This window comes from Mesoplodon bidens (genome assembly GCF_964165515.1).
Source record: "Mesoplodon bidens genome assembly, contig: HAP1_SCAFFOLD_329, whole genome shotgun sequence".
Lineage (NCBI taxonomy): Eukaryota > Metazoa > Chordata > Mammalia > Artiodactyla > Ziphiidae > Mesoplodon > Mesoplodon bidens.
In genome coordinates this window covers 204,882-218,898 of record NW_027671589.1, presented here as the reverse complement: position 1 = coordinate 218,898, position 14,017 = coordinate 204,882, and the positions used below count along the sequence as shown (strand labels likewise).

General features: G+C 37.2%; 1 long non-coding RNA gene across 3 annotated transcripts in view; it reads left to right on the top strand.

Moving 5' to 3' along the window:
* The window catches only part of LOC308611236, a 177,313-nt gene that overhangs the window by 148,147 nt on the left and 15,149 nt on the right, over nt 1–14,017 (top strand). For 2 of the 3 annotated variants that reach the window (XR_014014802.1, XR_014014803.1), the window contains one exon: nt 6,677–6,803. The exons of the other annotated variant lie outside the window; for it this stretch is intronic. This is a non-coding gene — a long non-coding RNA (uncharacterized lncRNA). The remainder of the gene's footprint in view (nt 1–6,676; nt 6,804–14,017) is intronic. 3 annotated transcript variants of the gene reach the window in all.

The following is a 14,017-nucleotide window of genomic DNA, read 5'->3' as shown; positions in this document are numbered from 1 at the left end:
CTAGAAATAGGACAAAAACTATTCGTTGGCTATACTGACATGGAGATCGCTGGTGACCTCCATAAGTAAAATTTCAGGACAGTGGGCAAAGAGATTACGGTGAGAGAAGTCAGATGGATGTAACTTATAGAGTAAATGGGACATGAGGAAATGGAAACAATATATGAAGATAACAATTTTGAAAAGTTCAGACATGAATTGGCTAAAGAAGATATGCAGGGATTAGGGGAGGAGGGAGGCTTTCATGTTGCACGTATAGTTTTTAACATTTTAAGTTGGAGTTACTAGTCTAGAATGAGGTTGAATTTTGGCAAGAATCATTCATAAGGAGTAGATGGGTTGTAGAAAATGCAGTGCTGTGAAGTACTTGAGAAGATGAGAAGAAATGAAATGCTATCTGTAGTGCACATGGACTTTTAACTTTAACTCCTGTAGTAAAAGGGAATACAAAGATCAATGCAAATGCTAATGGATTAATGGATTTGGCAGTGGACTATTATGCATACAATAATGTCCTTTTTCTATTCCAGGATTTCATCCAAAACATCACATTACCTTTAGTTGCCATGTTTCCTTAGGCTCCTCTTGGGTTTGATAACTTCTCATATTTTCCTTGGATGACCTTGACAATTTTGAGTAGTTAGTTTTTTGTAGGATACCCACTACTAGAATTTGTTTGATGCATTTTTCATGATAATATTGGGATTATGTGTTTTGGGGAGGAAGACCACAGAGTAGAAGGGTCATTCTGTAAGATCACATCAAGTGTACGAAGTATCAATATGCATTATGAATGCTGAGGTCGACCTTGATCACCAGGCTGAGGTAGTGTTTTTCAGGTTTCTCCATCGTACGATTACTGTTTTCCCATTTTCATGCTGTACTTTTTGGAAGGAAGTCAATATGCTCAGCCCACAACTAAGGAATAGGGAGTTATGCTTCAGATGGAGTACTACATAAACTATTTGGAATTCCTTTGCACTGGAGATTTATCTATTCTCCTGCATTTATTTATGTATCCAATTATTTATTTATATCAGAAGAACTCATGGATTTTTATTTTATACTTTGGGTTATAATCTAATTCTACTTTAGTTACTTTGTTCCTCAAATTGCTCTAGTCCTGACCCTTGTGAACTCTTTTCAGTTGGCTCTTGTGCCACTCTGAGGTATCCCCATCCTATATATTTTTTTGGAACTTTCTGACACTATAAGATGGTCTTGTCTATAAATCTTGTATATTTACTGCCCCAGTCCTAGAATCAGCTATTTCTTCAAGGATAACTAGGTCTTTTTAGTGGAGAACGGTATTAGACAGGAGGATCTGGGTGTGGGGTGTACTAATTGCTGCTTGGATGTCATTGCTTCTAGATCTTGTCAGGTGACAGAGCAAAGAGATAATATGTGTGTACATGACCCATGTATAGGCACATATCTATAAGTATCTCTCTACATAACCATGTGTATTAAGGTAATATGAAGCAATATTAAGCTAAACATGAACGTATATTGATGTTTCCAACTTTAATCTGTTACCACATAGATCATCTTAGCCTCATCTCTTGCTTATCTTTAAATTTCAACTCCAGCAAAACACTTGGCTTTTAGAAGTATGAAAATCAAATTGTAGCAACTTTGGGAAGCCACATCATCTAGCAGAATAATTCTTAAAGGGCAAGGTGTATATCATCAAATTTTAACTTACAGTCAGCAGTACTTTTTAACATCAGTAGGCCTCCAGACCTCTGCTTCCAAGAAGATGAAGTAGCCCATTTCTCCCAGGTTCTCCCACTTAAAACTAAAACCTTGAACATAACAACAAACATAGGAAGACGCTGAAAGGTGGAAATGAGAAGGCAGACTTAACTAGGGACTTTGGGACTTGAGGAATAACATGGTGATGAGTCCCCTGTGTTTCCTGTTGCTTCCCATACATCCTGGAGAGGCTATTACAGGAACCCCCAATCAATAACCACCAACAGAACAACAGACAAAAAAGCTTCCGAAAAAAACACAAAACCCTGTTCCCCCTAGCCAAAGTATGAGGAAAGGGGTTGCTAAAGACAGAAGACCATTTGGGCAATAATATACACACTACTCGAGCCAAGTGCCAGTGGAATATACACACTACTCGAGCCAAGTGCCAGTGGAATATTGCACCCATCCCCTATGTCCTGTCGTTTCAGTTGGGCCAAGGTAGGATTTGATCTTCCACACCACCCCACTCCTGCCCTCCAGAAGAGCCAGCGCTCTGATTCCCCACCAGGGTTGTTTCAGTGTGGTCCAGTGGTGAGCTGAGCCTCCACCCCTTTCCATTAGCAAACAGACTTTAAAAGGTGGTGCCTGACAGGCTAGTTAACACTGGGCTGCCCTCACACAGTCGTGGGGTCCAATGGTGGGACTTAGCCTCCGTCTCTCCCTGACATCAATAAGAATAGGATGTTACAGGTTGGAGGGAGTAGGCACCCCACTAACCGCCAACACATGGTGTCAGTGAGACCCAGTGGGGTGCTGAATCCCCATAACCATCCTGAGGCAGTAAGACAGAATGAGATGGCACAAGCAGGGCTAGTTGGTAGTTCTCTTCCTCTTACCTTGGTGTCAGTGGGGCAAGCACGTAGCTGACCCTCTACCCACACCCGGCATCAACAAGAAGCAATGAAGTGGGAGGAAGGACAGCAAACACTTCACTTCTCCCCTCCCCTGGTGTCAAGAAATCTACTGGGGAGATGAACTTCCACTCCTACTAAAAGGCAACACAATGATATTAATGTTCCCACTTTTGAGGGGAAGGTGTCAGAAAGGCCAATAGGAGCTGAACTTCTACTTGATCTGTCTTCAGTGAGACAATGTAAGTGCCCACTTTTGCTGGGGTATCGTCAGTAGGGCCCAATGGAAATCTGTACGTAACCTCCCAGTCCTCATACTACGCCTCAAATAGGATGACTTCCTTCTAAAAAGTAATAATAAAATTAAAATGGATACACAGTCACATAATAACTCACAATGTTGAGAATACAATGGAAAAATACTTATGACACCAAGAACCAGGAAATCACAGAATAAATGAGAAAGGACAATAAACATACACCAACACTGAGATAAAACTTCTGTTGAAATGATCAGACAAGGATTTTAAATAAGCTGTCACATAAGTGCTTCAATTAGCAATTATGTTTTCCTTGGCAGAAATGGGAAAAATAGAAAATGTAAACAAAGAACTAGAAGCTATAACAATAAAAACAAATGAGAACAGTAGAACTGAAAACTACAACAATCAAAAAACTTTGCTCAAGAGTAGAGTGGAGATTATAAAGCATAGAATCATGAACTTAGAAGAGATCAATACAATGTACCACATGTACAGAGAAAAATAGACTGAGGGGTAAAGATGGGAGAAAGAACAGGATCTCAAGAACCTGTAAACAGTAACAAAAGCACTAACATTCGTATCATCAAAGTTCCAGAATGAAAAAAGAGAGCAAGTAGGACTGACAAAGTATTCAAAGAAATCATGACTAAAAAGTTCCCAATTTTTTAGAAAACATAAACACAAATTCAAGAATCTGAACAAACCCAAAGAGGAAAAACGCAAAGATATCCTTGCCATGACGCGTCATAACTAAACTTCTGATAAGTAGAGACAAAAAAAATCTTGAAAGTGGACAGGAAGAAATGATGCATTACTTATTGAGAAACACCAATTCCAATGACAGCATATTTCTTGTCTAAAACTCTGGAGTCAGAAGCATTGACATAACATTTTTCAAGTGCTAAAAAAAAGAACACTCAGCCACAAATTCACACTTTCTATATCCACTTTCTTGTTTGACTTACGTTAATGGACTACTAACTCATCTTTCTATATCCGGGACTGCCATCACCCTTCTCCAAAAATCTAGTCACAGCATTTCCAGAGTGATCTTTCTGAAAATGAAACAACTTTTTCTTATAAAAATACCTGATTGTGTTATGAAACTTTTCTCTCTTCTAAGTTACCAGTTAAAATCCTTCAATGGATTCCCATCTTTCTTGGAGTAAAATCTCACATCCAAACTCTCTTTGTCCTTTTGGGCTGCTGTAAGATTATGGTGCAGGTTGGGTGGCTCATAAACAACAGGCATTTTTTTCTCACAGTTCTGGAGGCTGCAAGTGCAAGAATAGGGTGGCAGTATGGTCAGATGAGGGCCCTCTTCTGAGTCACAGACTTCTCATGGTAACCTCACATGGCAGAAGAGCTTCAGGAGCTCTGGGGCGTCTCTTGTATAAGAGCACTAATACCATAATCATTTCCCAAAGGCCCCACCTACTAATACTATAACCTCTGGAAATTAAGATTTCAACGTATAAATTTGGAGGGGAACACAAAGACTACACCACAGCACTTCCTATACATACATGGACCATTCATGGTCTGGCTTCTACCACCCTCTCCATTGTCTTCTTTTCTTACACTCCAGTGAGCATTTCTTTTTTTTTTTTTTTTTTTTGCGGTACGCGGGCCTCTCCCTGTTGTGGCCTCTCCCGTTGCAGAGCACAGGCTCCGGACGTGCAGGCTCAGCAGCCATGGCTCACGGGCCCAGCCGCTCCGTGGCATGTGGGATCTTCCCAGACCAGGGCACGAACCCGTGTCCCCAGCATCGGCAGGCGGACTCTCAACCACTGCGCCACCAGGGAAGCCCCAGTGACATTTCTTATACTGATTATGAATGGAACTCCTTTCTGGACTGATCCTTAACCATTCATTTTCTGGCAAACATGAATTTATCTTCTCTTTTCCTCAAAAATTCACCCTTCCTTCATGTTACATATCCATTTCCATTGCCTTCTACAGGAAGCCCTACTGATATCCCCCATATACTACTGTCCACAGCATGAATTAAGGTCTTACCGTGTCTTCCTATAGCACTCTGTAATAATTTTTACGGTAACTATGGATTTTCTTATTTGAGTGTCACAATACATTGACTTCTAGGTGGCACGATAATGATTTTAGTAACAGTAACACTGGTGCCTAGTTTAACCCATGGCCTACTTTAGGTGTTCAATAAATGTTTGTTGAATGAGTGAATGAATGAATGAATGGTCAGTTTGAAATCTTAATCATGTTACTTTTCAAAAATCTGTTAAAAAGATACCCACAGTTTTCCAGAAGATTAGGGACTTAGGATCTTCAACTTGATTTAATAGAGGAAATTTTTACTCATACATCATGCTTAAATACCTCAAAGTAAAACCATTAACCCAGGAATTTAAGGTTACCATTTGGACTTGCAAGCCAATAATTAATATCTCCTGCCCCCACTGTATTAGATGGTTTCAATGCTCCACTCATATCTCCCCAGCACTCATCATTCCAGTATATGCTGATAGACTCATGCTACCACCTGCAATTATCCACCTTAGGGCAACCAGAAATGTACAGGAGTTAATGTATCTGGGTGTAGCTTTCAACCAAGGACAGAGGGGACTGGAAGATAAGTACTTCAAGTTTCTCACCAATTCTTGGGATAACTCTGAGACATGTTCTATAGAGTTTCACAGAACTCCCCTGAAGTACTGGCAGCAGTTTCCTGCAGGAGTAATTGATTCAGTAATGCACCTCTGTTGGCTTCCTTCCATGCCTCCATTCTCAATTCCCACTCCACTTCTGAGTTTTCTGGAAGCACCTCCCAGATGCACAGTTGGCATTCAAATTATTGCCTCAGGTTCTGCTTCTAGGGGAATTCAATTTATAGCCTCCTAACAATCCAGTGCTCCTTACAGAGCCATCACTGGTACAAGTACCAAGGCATGGCACATTATGTATCACCCCTCCTAAATCCTAATATTTTGAAACAGATAGGAAAGAGCACGACCTTGAAGAGAAAAATCGTTTCTATGAGAATAGCCAATGGACAAAGGGAAGGAGAGACAGTGCCATTTGTTTTCCATTAATGAGAGTGTGAAATTTATGGGCAGATGGTCTAACAGGTGTGACTATAATTTGAGGGGCCTGCTCCCTTGGTTACAGAAGACTGCTATTGTTATTATTATGGAAGCACAACCTCATGACTTTATTGCTTCACTTGATGTAGCCTTTTCCTTTACCCTTAAATCTTTCTACATCACTGAATTGCAGCCAATAGATTTATTTTCTCCCTATGGCTCCATCACACAAAAAAGACACACATGTGCAAACACACACACACACACACACACAGAGTTTTGTGTATGCCAGTGCTAGAAAAGACAAGCTCATGGTGCATGTATGCGATGGATATTGTACATTACAGGTCCCTGTGAGATAGTCTTCTGCAGGTTCGTATGTTTATTTTATGAATAATTAACTTTAGTAAAGTTAATTTCCTGGAGATCTTGATGAAGACTGAAGAAAGGAAGTAAATTTTAAAGAAAAAGACTTAGAAACTTGCCCTTTTTGCCCTCTCTTTGTGTCTTAATGAACAAAGGATAACTGGGCCTTTTTGAAGTCTTTGCTTGAGTTGAAGACACAAAATGCAACCTGTACTCTTATCATAATATGTTCAGTTTATGAGTACACAAACTTATAAACTGTGAATTTCCCTAAAGTTATTAAACCATGTAGAAGATGTTTGCTGGGACATTTACTTAAAACCAAACAATTGAGGTCTATATGTCCAAATAATTTCCTTCTCTCTTGCTGTCTCCATTTCAGTTTCCTGAGTTTCTGGGAAGGCCTTGTTTCCCCAAAGGAACGATTTCTGGTAGAATTCTGGAAGTCTGACCCAAGAAAAATAATCCAGTATAGCCAATGAATTGAAGACAAGAAGGTTTCCAATCAGGTAGGAACATTTAATCTCATACATTACAATCACCTTAAATAAGGTGTGCTGATAGCTGGATATGATATAACTGCTTGGAAAAAGATGCATATCTAACCTACCCCACAAGGAAGTTGTTCTCAATTCCCTTAGAGGTTGTGATGTTTATCAGAGAGTGCCTTGGGGGAAAATGAATACAATAACAGTATGATGCTTTTTTTTTTTCATTTTTAGCTCATTGTTGCCAAGTACACTTGGTTATCTTGGTGCCTGTGGTTTAATCCCAGCAGGTTAGACATGTGGAACAGCACATTAACCCTTTTTAGTATTTTCTCACAAGATTATAGGTTGTCTCCATGGTCTTCTAGTTGCTTATCAAAATTAAGCATCATGTCTTCTAAGTGAGTAATAGCCCCAGTCAGTGTGAGGAAATCAGCTTGGTTCTTATTGGGGCACAAATTCTTGGTCTTGGCACAAAGTGGGTTCACATAGGGAGTTAGAAGGAGAAGAATGGGGCATGCGAAAGGGGAGTTCTGTGTTCTCATTTACCTATGCATGTTGAAACTCCACTAACAGTTTTATTTTCATTAGCAATTTGTGATAAAAACTTAGGGTAAAGGGAATAATGAAGCTGTGCCATTATATGGCAGGACAAAAGATAGTAGTGACATCAAAGTCAGGGCCTATCCATCTCATTTGCAGTTATATACTCAGTGTTTAGCCTAGCATTTGACCCCTCATCAGTATTCAATAAGAAGATGCGTGTTGAATGATTTAGGGATGAATTAATGAATGAAAAAAGTTAATATGGTAGAAAATGTGTTTTATCCTTGTATTTTCGTGTGTTGACTTCTGTATTTCAAGACCCAGCACTGTAACTGACACATAGAATATAAGCAATAAAATTTGCTGAAAGAATGAATGAGTCCCCACAATTCTAAGAATAATTTTAAGACCAACACAGACCCCATATCTACCATGGTCTATGACAGAAGTATCCAGAGATGAAAGCCTGATCTCAGCTAGTGGTAGAGCTGACAGAATTTATCTAGTTTTAATAATTTACAGCTCATCCCATTACATCTAGGCATAGTACCTACGTGAGCCATACAATTAAATGTGGACTGAAAAAAAATGCACAACCTAAAAGTTGAGAATTATGTTTTATTTGGAGGACATACTGAGGACTTAAATCAGGAGACAACCTCTCAGATAGCTCTGAGGGACTGTTCCGAAGAGGTAAGGGAGGGCACAGGATATTTAGGGGTTCTTGCAAAAAAAAAAAAAAAACCCAGGTAGTTGGAACATCAAAAGATTACTGTTAATTAAAGAAACTAGACATCTTAATTAAATAAATTTAGCACTTTTCTATATATGGTGAGATGCAAGAATCTGGTCTCATGGAAATCATTCCCTTGATATGCACTTTAATTATCTAGGGCCAGTATCCTGTGTTCTCCATCCTGAATCCCCTCAGGGTGCAGCATTGGGGGTGGCTTCAGTGGCTGATGGCTTGATGGCTATAACATCCTTTGTACTGATACCGCAGGCTACATTCTTTGTCCACGTAAATGACTTGAATATGGATAGTAAATCTGTGGATTTGCAAAACGTAATTCTTGGAGCATTTTTAGAAGGACAAAGTTAAGGGCAATTTCAGAATCACTAGCAGCTAAAATTGCTATTTATACTTTTCCACCGGTAGGTAGTAATCTGTTGTTGCTATCTTCAGTATTCCCAAGGGATAACAAAAGCCATTTAATTCTAGAAAGAAATGTAAAATTTAGCACAATGCAACTTCCATAAAACCAAACACACAAACACACACCCAACTCTCGCAGATATGAAGTAATAATCTAAAATAGAATCCTGGAACTAATTGCAAAAAAAGAGCAAATGTACTCATATTGGATTTTATTCTTTTATTAATGTTTGAGATATATATATATATATATATATAGGTATTTATTAATAAAATTCAGAGTTGCTATATGGAGAAATAGCTTTGTACCAATATTGTCTTTGTGTGTGTTTATCAGTAATGTATGAGATTGCCTCCTATGCTCCTTTTCCTTTATTCTCTTGCAGGCAGTAGATGTAGTTATCAGTTGTTTTTAAAATTTCTAGGCAGCCAAAGGGCTAGTATCACTTAAATAAAGAAGGCAAATTGTCCTAAAGTAGGAACAATTTTCCTTCATTATGGAACATAAAGTCCTCCTATGAAGGGGGAAGAATTTCATAGCTAAAAGCTTTCAACTACAGAAGATGTATGAGTAACTATGTATGTTGTTTCAAAGTGGACTCTCTATAATTAATGTCTAGGGGTTATCTTTGGTATATAATGGATTTTGATTTTTTAAATATTATTAGATAATCTACAAAAGAATATATTTAATTGTATGTAAGTTATGAGAAATAATAAAAACTCCTGCAAACACACCACCAAAACTAAGAACTAGAATAAAAACTGCTGAGTCTTCTCTCTGTTCTCTACCCTGATCCCACCTTCCTGCTTTCACCAAAGAAATCACTCTGATCTTGGCTTTATGTTGAACATCCACATAATTTTTATCTGATTTTGCTTATTATTGAGATTTATAAAATTGATATCATACTTTAGTCTTCTGTGCTTGCTTTTTTTACTCAACATTATGTTTCTAAGGTTCATCCACTTTACTTTAACTAGTGTTCATTCATTTGTACTACTGTATAATATTTTATTGTATAAATACAAGAAAATGTGTTTATTATTCTATTAATGATATTTGGGTTTTTTGGGGCCTATTACGGACAGTACTTCCATGAACATTTATTTTAATGTTTCCTGGTACACATGTGCAAGATTTAACATAAGTAAAAGAGTAGACATACTAAGAGTAGAATTGCTGAGTTGTAGGGAATTCAAATATTCAACTTTAAAAATTCATGTCAAAATGTTTTCCAAAGTTATGGAATCAATTTTCAGCCCTTTTGCTCTATAGCTTCACCAGTTAGAATGGCCATTCTAGTCTTTTGTTCCTTGTATTAGTCTGCTCAGGTTGTCCTAGCAAAATACCTCAGATTCAGTGGCTTAAAAAACAAGAGATTTATCTTCTCACAGTTCTGGAGGCTGGAAGTCCAGGCTCAAGATGTTGGCAGTTTTGGGTCCTCCTGAGGCCTCTGTCCTTGACTTGCAGATGACCACTGCTTCCTTGCTATGTCCTCACATGGCCTTTTCTCTGTGTGTATACATCCCTCTTATCTCTTTCTCTTCTTACAAGGACACCAGTCATATCAGTTAGGGCCCCACCATTATGACCTCATTCAACCATAATTATGTTTTTAAAGTCCCTGTCTCCAAACAGCCACATTGGGAGATGGGGCATCCACATACGAATTTTAGGGAACACAATTCAGTCCATAACAATTTTAATTTGTATTTCTCTAATTACTGATAGGCTGAGAATCCTTTCATTTGTTTAACAGTTGCCTATGTTTCCTATTCTGTGAAGTCCAGAGAATATCTTTTGTCCATTTTTCTACTGTTTATCTTTTTCTTACTTATTTGTATTGTTTTTTAAATACAAGCAAATAATCTTTGGTCAGCTATATATGACACAAATAAGTTATTTCATACCTTCTAACATTTTTAATGTTGTCTTGTGATAAATAGCGGCTCTCAATTTTAATGAAATCAAATTTATCTTTTAGCTTAGTGTCTTTTTGTTCTACTTAAAATGTCCTTCCCTAGTTTAATGCTACCCAGATATAGTATATTTTCTTCTGAAAGTTCTAGTGTATCTTTGTTTTATATTCAAGCCATTAATGCACTTACAATCGACTTGTCTGTATTATCCAATTTCTTTGTTTTCTTATGAATAATTAAGTTTTCCAGGACCATTTTGGGATGAATGGATTTTTTAGGTGTGTCTGAGCTGTTCTTGACCATTCACATAAATTTCAGAATTGGCAATCCTGTAAAACCTCTATTAAGTATTTTTATTGTAATTGTATTGACTATATAAATTAAGTTGGGGAAAAATTATACCATTATGATGAGTCTTTTCAATCCATAAACAAGATGTTCCTCTCCATTTATTTAAGACTTCTTTAACATCTTTCAATAAGGTTTCATTTTCTCCATAAATGTCTTGCACATTTTTATTTAGATTTATTCCTAGGTAGTTTTTTTTTCCACTTTAAATAATTTTTAAGCTCTCTCTTTGTTCCTGGTTTATAGAAATCCAATAGATTTTTGCATCTTGAGCTTATATCTACCATCTTGCTAATATTGTTTTTTAGTAAGAGAGAGGATTTTCTTAGCAAAGAGGAATAAATGTAAAATTAAGTAAAAAGGTTATGGGTCAGCTCTGGTCAATAGAACTTTCCATGATAATGGAAATGTTCTTAGTGCTGTGAAAAACTACAGCCATTAGTCACATGTGTTTTTAAATTTTTAAATGTAAGTTCAATAAAATTAAAATTTCAGTTCCTAAGTCAAACTTGCCCACATTTCAAGTATTTAATAGCCACTTGTGACTAATGGACACTATACTGGACATTGTATCTCTAGACTATTAGACTGTGAAGCCATGGCGTCCCGGGATTTTATCTTTGTCAATGGCATAGTGAGATCTTTTATGTGACAGTTATTCTGTTATTAAAAAGAGAAGTTACTTAACCAAGTCATCCCTAACTTTTTGAAATAATCCAACATAGCTTTCACCATCCATGAATTTCTTGAATCATATTTATGTTTCTAAACTATTTCTTGTATCAGGTGTTCACTTTGTACCAAGTTCATTGTCCTAAAATGGCACATACCAAAGTATCAAGAGGTTCCCTTATTCCTGATAAGCTGTGATTGGATGAAGAAGACCTTGTTACCCTGCCTGTCTGATTTTTATTATAATCAGATGTTAATCTGTACCAGTCTCCATATTCAAAATTCACCTTCAAAATTATATGTTATTTACATGATGGTTGTCTTTATTTCATTTAGCTAGTATCATGACCTTATAAATGCAGTTTTGGTCATTTTCTACTAAAACCTCATATTTATCTGTGTGGAAAAACATCTCCTACTTGTTTGCCCTCTTATAAACTCTTCCTGTAATTTAATCCTCATGAGCTTTATTTCCCCTAATTGTAATTACTTAATATTTTGTAAAACATTTAAGAGATCACTGGTATGCTCTTTTTTTCAATCATCTATACATTTAAACAGTGTGTTGCAATAAGAAATAGTACTGGTAATCAGAAGACCAGAGTCCTAGTTTTACCCGTAAAAATGAACTATATGTGCATTTAAATAAGTTTTATATAAGGTTATATAAGGTTTATTCTGATTCTAAAATTGTTATGATTATTTAGAAAAGTATGTTTGAAATATGGCATTATTCAAAACCAATAGAGGTTTGAAATCTATTAAAAATCTACAAAGAATTCAACTATTTCACCTTTTTCCCTGATTTGATATTAAACTATAATCCTTCATCTTTCACTTACAGCATGCTGTAGCTGCTGTTGACACAAAGACAAAATATAATGTCTAAATATTGTGTACTTGTTTTTTAAATGAATACTTTTGTTTAAAATTGTCTTTTACATAGATTCTTGATTCCCTTTTCACAACTTTTCCATTCCCCATGCTACTGCAATCAATCACTCATGATAGAAAATTATTCTCTTTTCTGTTTGCTAAAGCTCTTTTTAAAATACCAAGTTTCAAATGATCATCAATTCAAGAAACTTTGGGAAATGAACCTCATCATTTCCAGAATGAATATTTTGTTTCACTGGCTACCAGGACACCATCCTCTCCTAGATTTCTCCCCTCCTCACTCACCATTCCTTGGCAGTCTCCCTTGGTGATGCCTCCCATCCCTCAATGTCTTTTAGAATGCCCTAAGGCTCATTCCTGGCCCCCTTCACTCTCCATCTACCTTAACTACTCATGAGTTTTAATCTAGTCCCATTACTTGAATGGGAAGATGACTTATGATTCCCCAATTCGTACTTCTAGCCCTAAGCACTCACCTAACCTCCAGACTCCTAATTCCAATTTCCCACTAAATATCTCCAATCTATGCATAATAGACATTTCAAACTTAGCAAATAAAACTAAATATTTTGCTTTGATCCATCCATTGCACTCCCGTTTTTCCTGGCTCCATAACTCATCCAGTTGCTCAGGCCAAAAATGTTAGATTCATCCTTGAACTCTCACTTTCCCACAATTCCTGTGTCCAGTCCATCAGAAATTCTTGCCAGTCTAACTTGAAAATACATCCTGAATCCACCTACCTCTCACCTTACTCTTGCCGTCTTTACTTACTCCAAGCCATCATTGCTTGCCTCATCTAATGCAATAGGCAGCCTCTTCCACAACCTCCTTGCTTCCTCCCCTCTTGCCCCAATCCTTATAGTCTATAACCAATACAATAGCCAGAATAATCACAAAAAAAAACATGAATCATATCACATTATTTCCCAAAACCTGTTCCCATCACTTTAGAATAAAAATTAAACTTTTTACCTGTCCCACATGCTTTATTCAGTATTTCTTCTGCCCTACTCTCCAAGCTCGTTTACTACTACTCTTCTCTCACACACACATCCAGATTTTCTTTCTGCAGTGGCTTTCCCAACATCAGGGCCTTTGCACTTGCTATTCCCTAAAACCTGGAAGATTTAAAAAATCTGTAAGGTTCCTCCAAGCAAGATCTTAGAAGGTATTTACATTTCATTTTGTAGAGACATTTGGTAGAAGACATTTTTGCAAAAGATAGATACATTTTACTTTGGCGGCTATTCACACATCTGGCAATTTCCAAGTTGGTTAAATAACAAATGTGAATTGATGAAGCTAAAATAAAAGAACTGTAGTTGGTGAGACCTATGTGTTTTAAACCGTGAACTTTGAGGAATTGTAGACATGCAAACTCCACCATGGTTTCAGTGTTAATGTGTGAGAATTAGCTAAGGTATTTTCCAAATACTCATTACTCTCTAAAGAGCTTCTGGGCAGGAAATCAGAACAGGGCCTGTGGACCTGAATTTTATCTAGTACCACAGTTGATTCTGTTGCAGGTGGTTTTCAGTCAGCCCTTTGAGAGACACCAAGCTGGGGTATTTGCCCAGATATGATTACCAATGGTCATGCAAGTCACCAATGAGATACAATCGAGAATCAACAAATGACTGAAAAGAGTGACAAAAGAAGAAGAGGATCCAGTAAGGATCAGTAGAGACGC